This window comes from Pleurodeles waltl, chromosome 5, assembly GCF_031143425.1.
Source record: "Pleurodeles waltl isolate 20211129_DDA chromosome 5, aPleWal1.hap1.20221129, whole genome shotgun sequence".
Taxonomy (NCBI): domain Eukaryota; kingdom Metazoa; phylum Chordata; class Amphibia; order Caudata; family Salamandridae; genus Pleurodeles; species Pleurodeles waltl.
Genome location: NC_090444.1, coordinates 787,260,765 through 787,272,849, shown reverse-complemented (window position 1 = coordinate 787,272,849; position 12,085 = coordinate 787,260,765). Strand labels below are relative to the sequence as shown.

Genomic DNA, 12,085 nt, shown 5'->3' with positions numbered 1-12,085 from the left:
CCCTTGTGGCTGCTGCGATGCTCTCAAGCGCCCATCCAGCTCTGGGTAGGCCACTGCCAGTATGCAGGTCATCAGGAGGTCATGTTCTGATGGGCACTCCTTCCCAGCTGGGTCCCTGCAGTCTTTCGGGCCCAGCGTCTCAGGTTCTCCCACCATTTCCTGCAGTGTGTGCTCCACCTGCTATAGACTTCCAGGGTCCGCAAGTCCTTGGCAATAGCATGCCACAATACCTTCTTCTGATTGGCACTGACCTGCAGAGGAAACACAGAAGGCGGTACACCATGAACCTGACAATCCAGCCTGTCACACATATGGCCAACAAAAAGCATTTCCCCTCATTAGGCACACACATGACCCATACCCCTGCATTGACGCTGCCACCAGCCATACTCCCCCACATGACACACTGCCAGCACACACACATCACCATGCAGTCATGTCCCATGCAGTGTACCCATGGTGTACTCATCCGTTGGTCTGGAGGCCCATACAACTGGCCATACTGGGGTAGGACCCCATCCATGAGGTACTCCAAGTCCTCCGACATGAAGGTTGGGGCCCTTTCCCCTGTAGCACGAGCCATGGCAGGTTGCAGATGCAGGTCACAGCAGCATACGCAGTGGAGATGTTGTTCTGTGGAAAGTCAGGAATCAAGTGAAGTGATAGAAAGGAAATGGCGGTCACGTCCATGGCATCACCACTGGTGTTGATAATCATTGGTTCCCATACTCCGTAGAGGGCCATGTTAGCCAATGAGGCATTGCACAGCGGTGCGGACCGCCTTCCACCATGACACCGTCAGCGGTGTGAGGTCACTTCCACCTGTCTCTGAATACAGGACAGGCAGGTGCCATTTTCTAATGCTGGTTCACATGTACAGATTAATAAGTGTGTCATTGTAGTTGAATGTAGTCACCTACACAGTTCCAGTGTCCAACATACAAACATGCTCTGTGTACACTGCAGTAGTGTGTTTATGGTTCCTGACAACACTCCTTTTCTACATTTGGGTTCCTTAGGTACCAGCCACTGTGGAGGAATAGGAGGAGGCAAGCATGCATGTACAGATCCCTTGTGGACTTGGCTACACTGGAGGACCGGTACATCATATTCACCTATCGTCTCGACAGGGCCACAATCACAGAGCTGTGTGCACAATTGGAGCCTGATCTGCTACCTGCTATCCGTAGCACCACAGCAATAACCCCTCTTGTGCAGGTACTCTCAGTGCCCCATTTCCTGGCAACAGGCTCCTTCCAGGTGACAGTGGGTTAGCTGCAGGTATGTCACAGCCAGTGTTCTCTATTGTGCTTGCAAGGGTTTTGTCTGCCTTTCGCAAACACATGTGCAGCTACATCGCATTCCTCCAGGTAGATGATTTACCCACTGTGAAGGCTGGATTTTATGCAATGGTACATATACCTCATGTTATTGGGGCCAGCAACAGGACCCATATTGCCTCCCCCCCAGGGCCAATGAACAAGTGTACAGGAATCGGAAGAGTTTCCACTCACTCAATGTCCAGATGGTGTGCCTCGCTGACCAGTACATCTCCCACATCACTGCCAAGTATCCAGGGTCGGTGCAAGATGCCTTTGTCCTGAGGATTAGCAGTGTCCCACATCTGATGGCACAACTACAGAGGCACAGAGTGTAGCTAATAGGTGAGCCTATGTCCCCACCCAATGTTTGTGAGAGTATGCCTTCATGAGTCATGGCCGATGCTATTGCGCAGGCAAGGCTAATGTGTGTCCCTTATTTCTTGCAGGTGATTCCGGCTACCCAAACCTGTCCTGGGTCATGACCCCTGTTAGGAATCCGAGAACAGGGGCTGAAAATAGGTACAATGATGCCCATGGATGTAACAGGAGGATTGTTGAAAGGACCTTCGGTCTCCTGAAGGCTAGGTTCAGGTGCCTCCATCTGACAGGTGGAACCCTATGCTACTTCCCTGAGAAGTCTGCAGAATCGTTGTTGTGTGCTGCATGTTGCACAATTTGGCCCTCAGGCAGCATGTACCTTATCTGCAGAAGGAGGAGGGTGACAATACAGCTGTGACAGCAGTGGACACTGAGGACAGTGAGGAGGAGGAAGACGAGGAGGATGAGGACAACAAGTCACATTTAATCCAGCAGTACTTCCAATGACACTCAGGTAAGACTGTTGAAATAAGCAAGACTACATTTTAATGTTGCACTGTGTGACTGCATCATGATGCCAGTCATTCTATTTGCATCCCACCTGACTGTCACCTATATCTTCCCGTATTGCAGATGTTGGTGTTGTTCCAACAGTGTACTGCTGTGATGTGTACAGACTGCTGCATTTGTTGGATGGGTCAACATGTTACTGGACATTTACACAGGATCATGCAGTTCATTACTCTTCGTTACATTTTACATTACCTGTAGATAAATCACTATTACTCAAGTTATGTCCAAGGGTGTTTATTGAAAATAGTTCTACAATGGGAAGTACAATGGAGTGGGGTGGTGGTTGGGAATAGTCCAGGGTAGTGGTCCGGTCTGTTTGTAGCACAGGTCCAGTGTCCGAGGGGCCGTAGGAAGGGGAGCAATAGCAGTTCAAAGTGGACAAGGTGACACAGTGGAACACAAAGGGGACATTCAGGAGGGGCTCATTTCCTGGAGGTGGTCTTGGTAAGTGTCCCTGGTGTCTGTCTGGGTCGCAGGGAACGTTTGCGGGGTGGTTCACCTTCTGCAGGGGGAGGGGTGCTGGTGGCCTGTGGGTCTTGTTGCAGGGCCTCCTGTCCACTAGCTGCAGCAGATGTGGTGGGCTGGTCAGTTGAATGGCTAGTGGAAGGGGCCCACTGGTGTGATGTGTACTCCCCCATGATGTTGGCCATTTCACCCAGCACCCCTGCTATGGAGACCATGGTGGTATTCAGGGCCTGAAATTCTTTCCTGATCTCCTGGTGGGGTTCCTCCTGCAGCCACTGGTTCTCCTGCATGATGTCTATCAGCTGATCCATCTTGTCCTCGGATTATTGGTAAGCCCCCAGGACAGTGGTCAGTGCTTCCTGCAGCGTTGGTTCCCTGGGCCTATCCTTCCCCTCCAAGTGTCCCTGGCCCCCTGTGCCTGTGTCCCCTGAACAGTGTGCCCACTCCCACTGACCCCAGGACCCTCAATGTCTTGCCTGTGAGGTGTGGAGTGGGGTCCCTGAATAGGTGGGCACACTGCTGATTGACATGTCCTGGGGACAGAGGTCTGGGTACGTTGGGTGGCTGCTGTGGTGTTGGATCTTGAGGGGAGAGGCTCTGTGATGGACTGGGTGTGGGCTGGGGTATCCGACTGACCAGTGATGCCTAATGGGCCAGGGAGTTCATCCAGATTCAGGACTCCAGAGTTGCTGTCATCACTGGGGGCATCTTCTGGTGGGGGACTGGGCAACTCCTTGCTGCTGAGATTGGCTAGGGCACCTGTGGGGGTGTAAGTGTTGTATTTTGCAACATGTCTGTGACATATTCTGCATCCTTAGCGTCCCCTATATTATTGCTGTAGCCCTGCCACCTTTGTTTGTGTATGGTGATGTATTGTGGGATTGTTAGTTCTCCATGCTGTGCATGCATTGGTGGTGGGTGTACATGTAGGGCTTGAAGGGATGTGCATGCAGTGGGTATGGCATGCAGGGCTTGGCATTTAGGTTAGTTAATTGTGGTGGTGCACTGTGTGGGATGGTGTGGAGTGGTGGGTGTCAGGGTGAGGGGTGGTGGTGGCATGCAGGTATGGGGGGCTAGGTAGTAAAATTGACTCACCACTGTCCAGTCCTCCGGCAACTCCAGTGAGTCCCTCAGGATGCAGGATTGCTAAGACTTGCTCCTCCAATGCTGTCAGCTGTGGGGGAGGAGGTGTGGGTACACAGCCAGTCCTCTGGATGGCTAACTGGTGTCTTGCGGCTATGGAACATACATTCCCCCCGTAGGTCGTTCCACCTCTTCCTGATGTCGTCCCTTGTTCATGGATGCTGTCCCACACATTCACCTGGTCCATGATCCTCCACCATAGCTCCTTCTTCCTGACAATGGATATCTGCTGGATCTCTGTGCCAAACAGCTGTGGCTCTACCCTGACTATTTCCTACACCATGACTTGCAACTCTTCATCTGTGAAACAGGGATGCCTTTGTGGGGACATGTGCGTGTGTGGTGTGGATGTTGTGCAGAGGGTGTTGAGTAATGTGGTGGGGTGTGGGGTCTGTGGTGCGTGACAAATGAATGGGTGGTTGTGGTGTGTGTGTGTGTAGTTGTCTCTGTGATTTGGGTGGCTAGCTACTGCGGTCTTTTTGTGTTAGCAAAGGATTGTGGGTGATATGGGTGTGTCTTTTATAGTGCTTTTTGTGAGTGTGTGGGGTGTGTATTTGTGTCAGGTGTGTTTTTTGTTCTGGCCAATTTTGCCTTGTTTTGTCTTTGGGTGGCCTTATCCGCCGCAGTGGTGTTCACTGCCAATGGTTTACCGTCATTGAATGTCCACTGTGGTGATTGGTGGATCATTATTTGGAAGGCATAGTGTTGGAGGGGTAACGGTATGGGTGGTAGTACCAACAGTTTATCATATTCAGTGGGTCTGGCGGGTTTGTGGTTGTGGCTGTTTTCTGTCAGTTTTGGATGTATGTGTCATTATGTGGCAGACGGAGGTCCTCCTCCGTGGCAGCACGGCGGTATTAGTTTTTTACCGCCAAGGTCATAATGAGGGCGATAGTCTTTACACTTTTAAACAAAGATGACTCTTTTATAGAAGAGAGTGGATTGAGGGCCAACATCACTGTAGCATGGGTATGTCATTGGCTTGTGCTATGGGTTTTGTGGACTACAGCAAAGATTTGTCTCTCTGGTTTTATTCCTAATGAGACCAGGATAACTGAGAAATAATACTTTAAAAAAAATTGACCTCATTTTCTGCAGTATCTTCTGATGGTCAATTTTGCCAAGCCTGTTTTACTTATTATCATTACAACGTTACTACCATTGTAATTGCGTTGTCTCTGTCTACATCCGCCATCTAGTGGGTCCAGGTTGATGCTACCATTAGAAATATGGACTCTTTTATTCCCTTCGCAATGCCAAAAAGACATTCTTTGTGTATCAAGCCAGATGGTCTGCACATAGTTCTGTGGACCATTTTATTTGGAATGAAGCATAATTTAGTAATGCATGTTTGGCATGTCCTACAGTGACATAGCAACCAGGTCTTAAATGTAGTTTCCTCTCCTCTCATTTTTTTGTTTGAGTATGGTACTTCCTTGCAGATACACTGGAGACATTTAATACGAGAATGGTAGGTCCTATGTAGGAAACAGGGTTCCCATGAGTTGGATATCAGGAGATTAATGGAACTGCCCTCTTCCATTCGAGCCTAACGCCAGTTCAGAGTAGTGTAAAACACAATATGTTAAACAGTTCTTCCTGACTCAGGGCGCGGCTACCGCCAAAGACTTCCTAAATGCGCCACAGCTAGGATTTCCTAACTTTCTATCTAGGGCCGATGACAATCAACAGGTAAATCAAAGGCTCCTGAATAAATATCTTCGCCTCACCCTGTTTTACCATTAGCTGAGCCCATTCTGCCGTTGGAGGGAGAGTGGATCACAAACTTAAGATAGCAATAAAAATAAAGAAGTGCTATTCAGAAAGCCAATTGCTCCTTGTAGTGAAGTGACCCTTTTGACATGGTCACACTCCACATTTTGCCTGGTTTCTGGGATACTTGCGTCTGAAAATGCACCTGGTTCTTGCTAACCAGCATCTCAATGCCAGATCTCTTTTAGGCCGTACTGTTACTCTAGGCCAGTGGATTCCCAGTTTCTCCTTATTGATATAGGCACTCAGCTCTATGCTCCAAATGTTTTCCTAAGTGCAGCATAGTTTTAATTTAAAATCCACAATTGCCATTTTGAAGACTTTGAGGACTCCAAATAAAGAAGGGCTAATCAGAAAGTCAATTGCTCCTCCTGAACACAAGCAGCCAGCAGGGTCATGGACATAAAGACTTACAGGACTGTCCTCAGAAGTCTCTGGAGCTCCTAACATATGGTTAAAAACACATAAGAAATTCACTTAAAACAAAGATAAAGTACAGATATTTTTATGAATTATAACTGAAAATGCATTGATACTTGCAAGTTACATTCAGTTTTGCAATCAATATTTTCCAACAGCATTGCAAACATTAACTTGCACACCAAATGCAATGTCTATGAACTCACAATATTTATACCAATTATTGGCAACGCTGAAAAACACAATGTTATTGAACAACAAGAATTCCTCAAACTAATAAATAATACTACATTAATAGCTGTCTTCCACTAAGTTATGGGTGATTTGATATGTAATCTGTAAGATTATGTAAAAAATGTGTCTTTGCATCTCTCACATCAAGAGTGAAGTCATGGTAATGCATTTGGCGGGTGTGGCTTTTGTGCAAGTCACAGATTGTGGTGTTAACTGTAACTTGGTCATTTCACGGTTTGTAGTCTTGATTCATAGCCATAACTGCAATTTAACTGTGTTTTTTAAGTGAATTTCTGAGTTATAAAAAAAAGTTAAATAGTTATAACCAAAGCGACCATTAACTTCACTCTAATATAAATACATATAGATGAAAAAGCCAACGGTTACAGGGACGTTACAGTTAGGTTGGCATTTTACCCATACAAAACCATAGAAATTCAACAGTTATAGTTATGCTTATATTATGAAACTATAACTCATTGCCTAAAGTTACTTTCCAGCATGGGTTATAGTTTCTTCAGCTAAGTATAACTATAACTGCTGAATTTCTCTAATTTTGTATAGCTAAAACGTCAGCCTAGCTATACTGACCCTGTAAACTTAGTTTTTTTCAGTGTATTTCCATGATTTTTTTAAACAAAAAGTAATATAAAATTACAGCATGTTAATACACCCACCACCACATGTGGTTTTTGACCGTGTATGGTGTGGTTTGGCCGCAGGACCTGGCCTGCGGCCAGAGCCTGCAGCCCACCCCCATATGCATCCAGCCCCATGCCGTGAACGCCCAGAGTGGTGCTGGATGCAGTGGGTGTAATTTTCCCATTTCTTTTGGATCCTCAGATTCTTAGTGAGTTTACACTGGCGTGGGGGGGAGCTGTGATGAGCCCCTTAGTGGAACGCAGATATGGGTTTCGAAAAAAATTAGACAGGTTTTTTTGCAATGTGTCCTATGATGTCAGGATACTTGTGTCCTGACCCTTATATGTTTTTACATATTTTTTTCCCACCTTTCCAGCCAATGTGAGAAACAAAATGGCAGACACAACTTTTCTGTCAGGTTGCAGCCAGCCAATCAGGGCCTTGCTTTTCCCCCTAATCCTCAACTCCTTCGCAAGTGGATCTGCAGAGGATCTGCATCCTTAGATATACACCTTTCTTTTTCCTTTAATAATTCCAAAACTACTGAAAGGTTTTACACCAAATCACAAAAGTACAGTTTGTGACCAAGATCTAGCTTCCTGACAAATTTGGTGTAAATCCGTTCAGTGGTTCGGGCCTTATCCATGTCTAAAAAATGCAAAATCCTCATAGACACAGAATGGGGAAAATGTATTATGGGACCCCTCATTTTTCTTGGCCCCCGCTTGACAAATCACCCCAAAAAATTAAAGGAAGCAGCTGAACTAGTTGGCATGCCAATTTTGTGACAATTCATCAAACGGTGCCAAAAAACAAAAAAAACTTTGTTAATCTGAAAAGTTGGCCATAACTGCCTACCACCAGTAGGTTATATATATATATAGAGAGAGAGACTACACGAATAAAGGTTAAAGTGACATCACATTTAGATGAAAATGTGAAAAGTACAATTTTAAGCCTAAAAACACTGAAAAACACCAGGTATAGTTAGATGAAATAACTCTTGCACATTTTTCATGCACAGAGACGTCACTAACATTTTCATATCATATGTCATCAGTGATGTTACCAATACTATCACAGAACAGTCATGAGAGGTGTAACATGCAAGGTTATAAGCAGTGCATGGTCAGTGCAAATTTCAGTGTTTTGTTTAGTTTTAAATGGAATTTTTTAACAATGTTTTCACCTATCTATAACATCACTGTATCTTTTGTTTTTTTCAGTGAATTCTAAGGTTTCTTTTAAATGTAAAGTAAGGTATGCCTTGCCTAACAATAAGGCTACGTAAACCTCTGTTTTTTCAGTGAATTTCTAATTTTTTTTTTAACATGAAGTAAGCTTTTATTACCATACCTAACTATTGGAACCCACCTGCAGTGTATAGCCTTTGGTCATGGGTGGACGGGGGATGGACGCAGGGCCTAACCTGTGCCCAGACCCTGCAATCGACCCTCTGCGGCACCCAGCCACAACGCCGTGCACAGACTTTGGCCCTACAAGGCTTAGGGCAGAACCCCGGACACTCAGGGTGTTTAGTAGTGTGCTTTAGTTGGGTTGTGAGCAAGGCTTGGTCTGTAGCAAGCGCCTGTGCCCAAACTCCTATGGTTGTGTAACACCAACAGCCACCCATTTACCTTTTTGTCTTTTTTTGGTCTCTCAGTAATCTTGCAGTAATTTTGTGATACTTCTGCAAATTTTCAGAGGTGGGTGTGTTATAAATACCACAAGAGCATTGCAAGTCTGTGGCGATGCACAAAACGTTTTGTTGTAAATCTGAACCCAGGGGGTGCCCCTCAAGGACCCTGCCCCCAAGAAGGGCCAGAATATCAGGGTGCCCCTCCCTGCCCTCTTATATTTTGTATTATTTTCCAGCTGTATTTCTCTTCATGTTGCAGCCAACTAATGACAGTGCTCTCTCTCTGGCAGGACCAGTGAATCAGCAGGCTTCATTTGTCATTTTGTACCTTGGTACTCTTGTGGTGATACCTCAGTACTTCAATGGCACTCCCTCAAGAGTATCACAAGTCTGTGGTGATGTGAAACAAAATGCTGTTTGACCCTTCGGAGGGCAGTCCTTCTGAACCGCCATCTCAAAAGGGACATGGGGTCAGGGTACCACTAACCTGCTCTCTTATATGCCATTTTATTTGAATATATATTTTACTTCAATATATATTAGGTGCTTTCCACCTGAACCTGGGAACTACCCAGAGTTCTCTCTTCTTTTTTGCATAATGCAGCATGCCACTTTAAGACTGCATTGCTTTGACTTATACTGGGTGCTCCCTGGTGTCTGGACAAAGCTAAACCTCTCTGGAGACCTATGGTGATACTGAGACATGAGTAGGGGGTTACCTTTTCTCATTCCAGCATTACTTGGGTGGTGTTTTGCCAATCTAAAGCTGTAGTACTATGCCTGGAGTGGTGAAAGACTTTGTCAGTTTACACATTGGAGTGGATGGCAATCCTACGCCTAAAGACGTGGCTGTATAAATGGCAAAAGGCTTTGTCCCATTCTAGCTTGGTGTGGATAGCACTTTGCTAATGCTATGCTTAAAAACCTTTTTAGAAAAGCAGACATTTGAGGTGAGCAATTTTTGAGTGTTGCTGGTCTTGTATGGCGCTCTGTACTGGAGCTGCTCTCTACCTAAGTGTGGGAGTTACCCAGAGTTCTCTTTTTTTGCATAATATATGTGTAACTCAAAGACTGAAAGGGTATTGCTTTGACTTATGCTGGGTACTCCCTTGTGTCAGGTCAAAGCTAAACCTCTCTGAAAAGCTATGATGACGGTGAGACACGTGTCAGGGTTGCTTTTGCTCGTTACGAGTTGGATTGCTTAGTATTTTCCCAAACCAATCCTGTAGTACTGTGTCTGGAGTGGTGAAAGGCTTTTGAAATTTTACAGCTAGGGGTGGATGGAACTGTTCTTATCCTATGATTAAAGAATTTGCTGTATAAATGGCAAAAGACTTTGGGGCATATTTAAGAAAAGTGACACTGCACACAGTGTAGCACCACTTTTTTTGCACCCTTTAGCGCCTCATGTGTACGCCGTATTTAAAATATATGTATATATACACCACTAGGTAGTTCTAGTTAGGACCATGTTTTCTTAGAAAACAAGTTTTTTGACTTGCCTATATCTCTGGCACTGTTTGACGAATCCTGACAAAATATTCCCAAAAGAAGGGGCCCAGTGATTCTTGTTGCAAATGGAAAGTTTCAGGTTGATCTGTCAAGTGGGTGCAGAGAAAAAGGGGGGTCAAAAATGTTGCATTTACCATGTTAATTTCCATAGGACCTTTAGACATAACTACAGCCTGAACCGCAGGGCAGAATTAGACTTAATTTGGCAAAAAGCTAGCTTTAAGAACACAAATCATGCTTTCGCTTATTTTGTGACTATCCATTCAGTAATTTTGGAGCTATTTGAAGGGAAAATAAATTTGTATATCTAGGACCGCTGATCCTTCACCAGGATTGGCACAAAAAAGATGTGCTGTGGAGGGAAATGAACAGCTCTGATTGGCTGCTAACACTTCAAACCAGGAAGTTCTGGCAGCTATCTTGGGACTCGGCTTAAGCTGACTCCCAGAAAAAAAATAAAAAAAAAGAAAAGGGGCTAGGGTAGGGATACCCTGACCCCCTTAGCTCTGGTGATAGGGTCTGAGAGGTACCCCACCAAAAGCATTTTATTTAAAAAAGCGTTGCTGGAAATCCACAAAATTCGCAAATTCGCAGCAACCTTTTTGTTTTTTAAAGCTCACTGGTGAGCCAGGTCCAGGAGGCATTTATAATTTTTAATGTGGAGTTACATATTACCTACTGGTCGTCACCATTAGGTAGCTATATCTGGGACCAGGTTTCCAGAGAAAAAGCATTTTTTTACTTGCTTATATCTTTGGCACCTTGCCAAATCTTCACACAATTTTCCGAAAAGAATGTATATCAGTGATTTTTTTTGCGCATGGAAAAAGCAGGGTGGTCCGTGAAGTGGGGGCTGAGAAAAGGAGGGGGTCAAAAAAAGTGTGTTCGCCATGTTAATTCCCATAGGAGTTTTGAACAAGACTACAGCCCAAATCGCTAGACGGAATTACACCAATTTTGGCAAAAAGTTAGCTTTTACTCTTCAGATTATGCTTTTTGGGTCAGATGTATCAAACGTTTTTGCATTCGCAAACGGTGTGAATCATAAAATGTGGCCTTTTGCGAATGCAAAAATGCCTTTCATAATGTATGAAAGGTGTTCGCAGTGCAAATATAAGGAATCGCTAATAAAGCGATTCCTTGCAACTGCGACATGTACTTGCGTATAGCAATTAGCGACATGAATTTGCGAATCGCATTCTGTGTATCGCAAATTGTGACCTGGATTTGCGAAGCGCAGAATGCGACTTGCAAAATCATGTCACTATTTGCGATAAGCAGAATGCGATTCGCAAACTCCGTCTCGCAATGCAATCCATCAACAATTCGCAAAATCAATTATTCGCAGAATGGCCTTGTGCACGTGCAATTTACCATGAAGTGAAATCAGGTGGTAACCAGGTGCAACCTCCATAAAAAGGCTCAGAATGACTCAGCCTCTTTTCCACAATGGCTGCACTCTACATCATAACAAGGAGGATGAGGATCCTGGCAGGTTTGAGGAGAGGGAGGAGGAGACAGGAGCGCATTTTTAGAGTGTGCATTACCCCTTGTGACCAGACAGAGGAGGAGATGTATGAGAAGTACAGGTTAAGCTCAGCCATGATACTTGACCTGATAGCTGATCTACAACCCATACTGCAGCGCACCACACACAGGACCAATAGTATACCCACCCATGTGCAGATATTATGCTCCCTGCACCTATTAGCCTCAGGGAGCTATCAAGGGGTTAGAGCAGGAGCTGGAGGGGTCTCACAGAGTGCTCTCTCACGATTTTCAATGCATTTCTCAATGCCATCCTGAGCAAAATTCAACAGCACATATGATTCCCCAAAACCCGACAGCAATTACTACAGACAAAATTCTATTTCTACCAGATTGCCCGATGCCCACATGTAATAGCTGCTGTCGATGGGACACGTGTAGAGATCTGTCCGACATCGGCCACAAAGTATGTTTATCGGAACCGTAAAAATTCACATTCCATGAACATACAAGTAATTAGCAATGCCTCCATCATTATAATTGATCTTGTGGCCAG

At 45.0% G+C, this 12,085-nt stretch overlaps 1 protein-coding gene across 2 annotated transcripts in view; it reads right to left on the bottom strand.

The window, feature by feature from the left end:
• The window catches only part of TPD52L1 (TPD52 like 1), a 943,512-nt gene that overhangs the window by 535,924 nt on the left and 395,503 nt on the right, over positions 1-12,085 (bottom strand). The window lies entirely within an intron of this gene.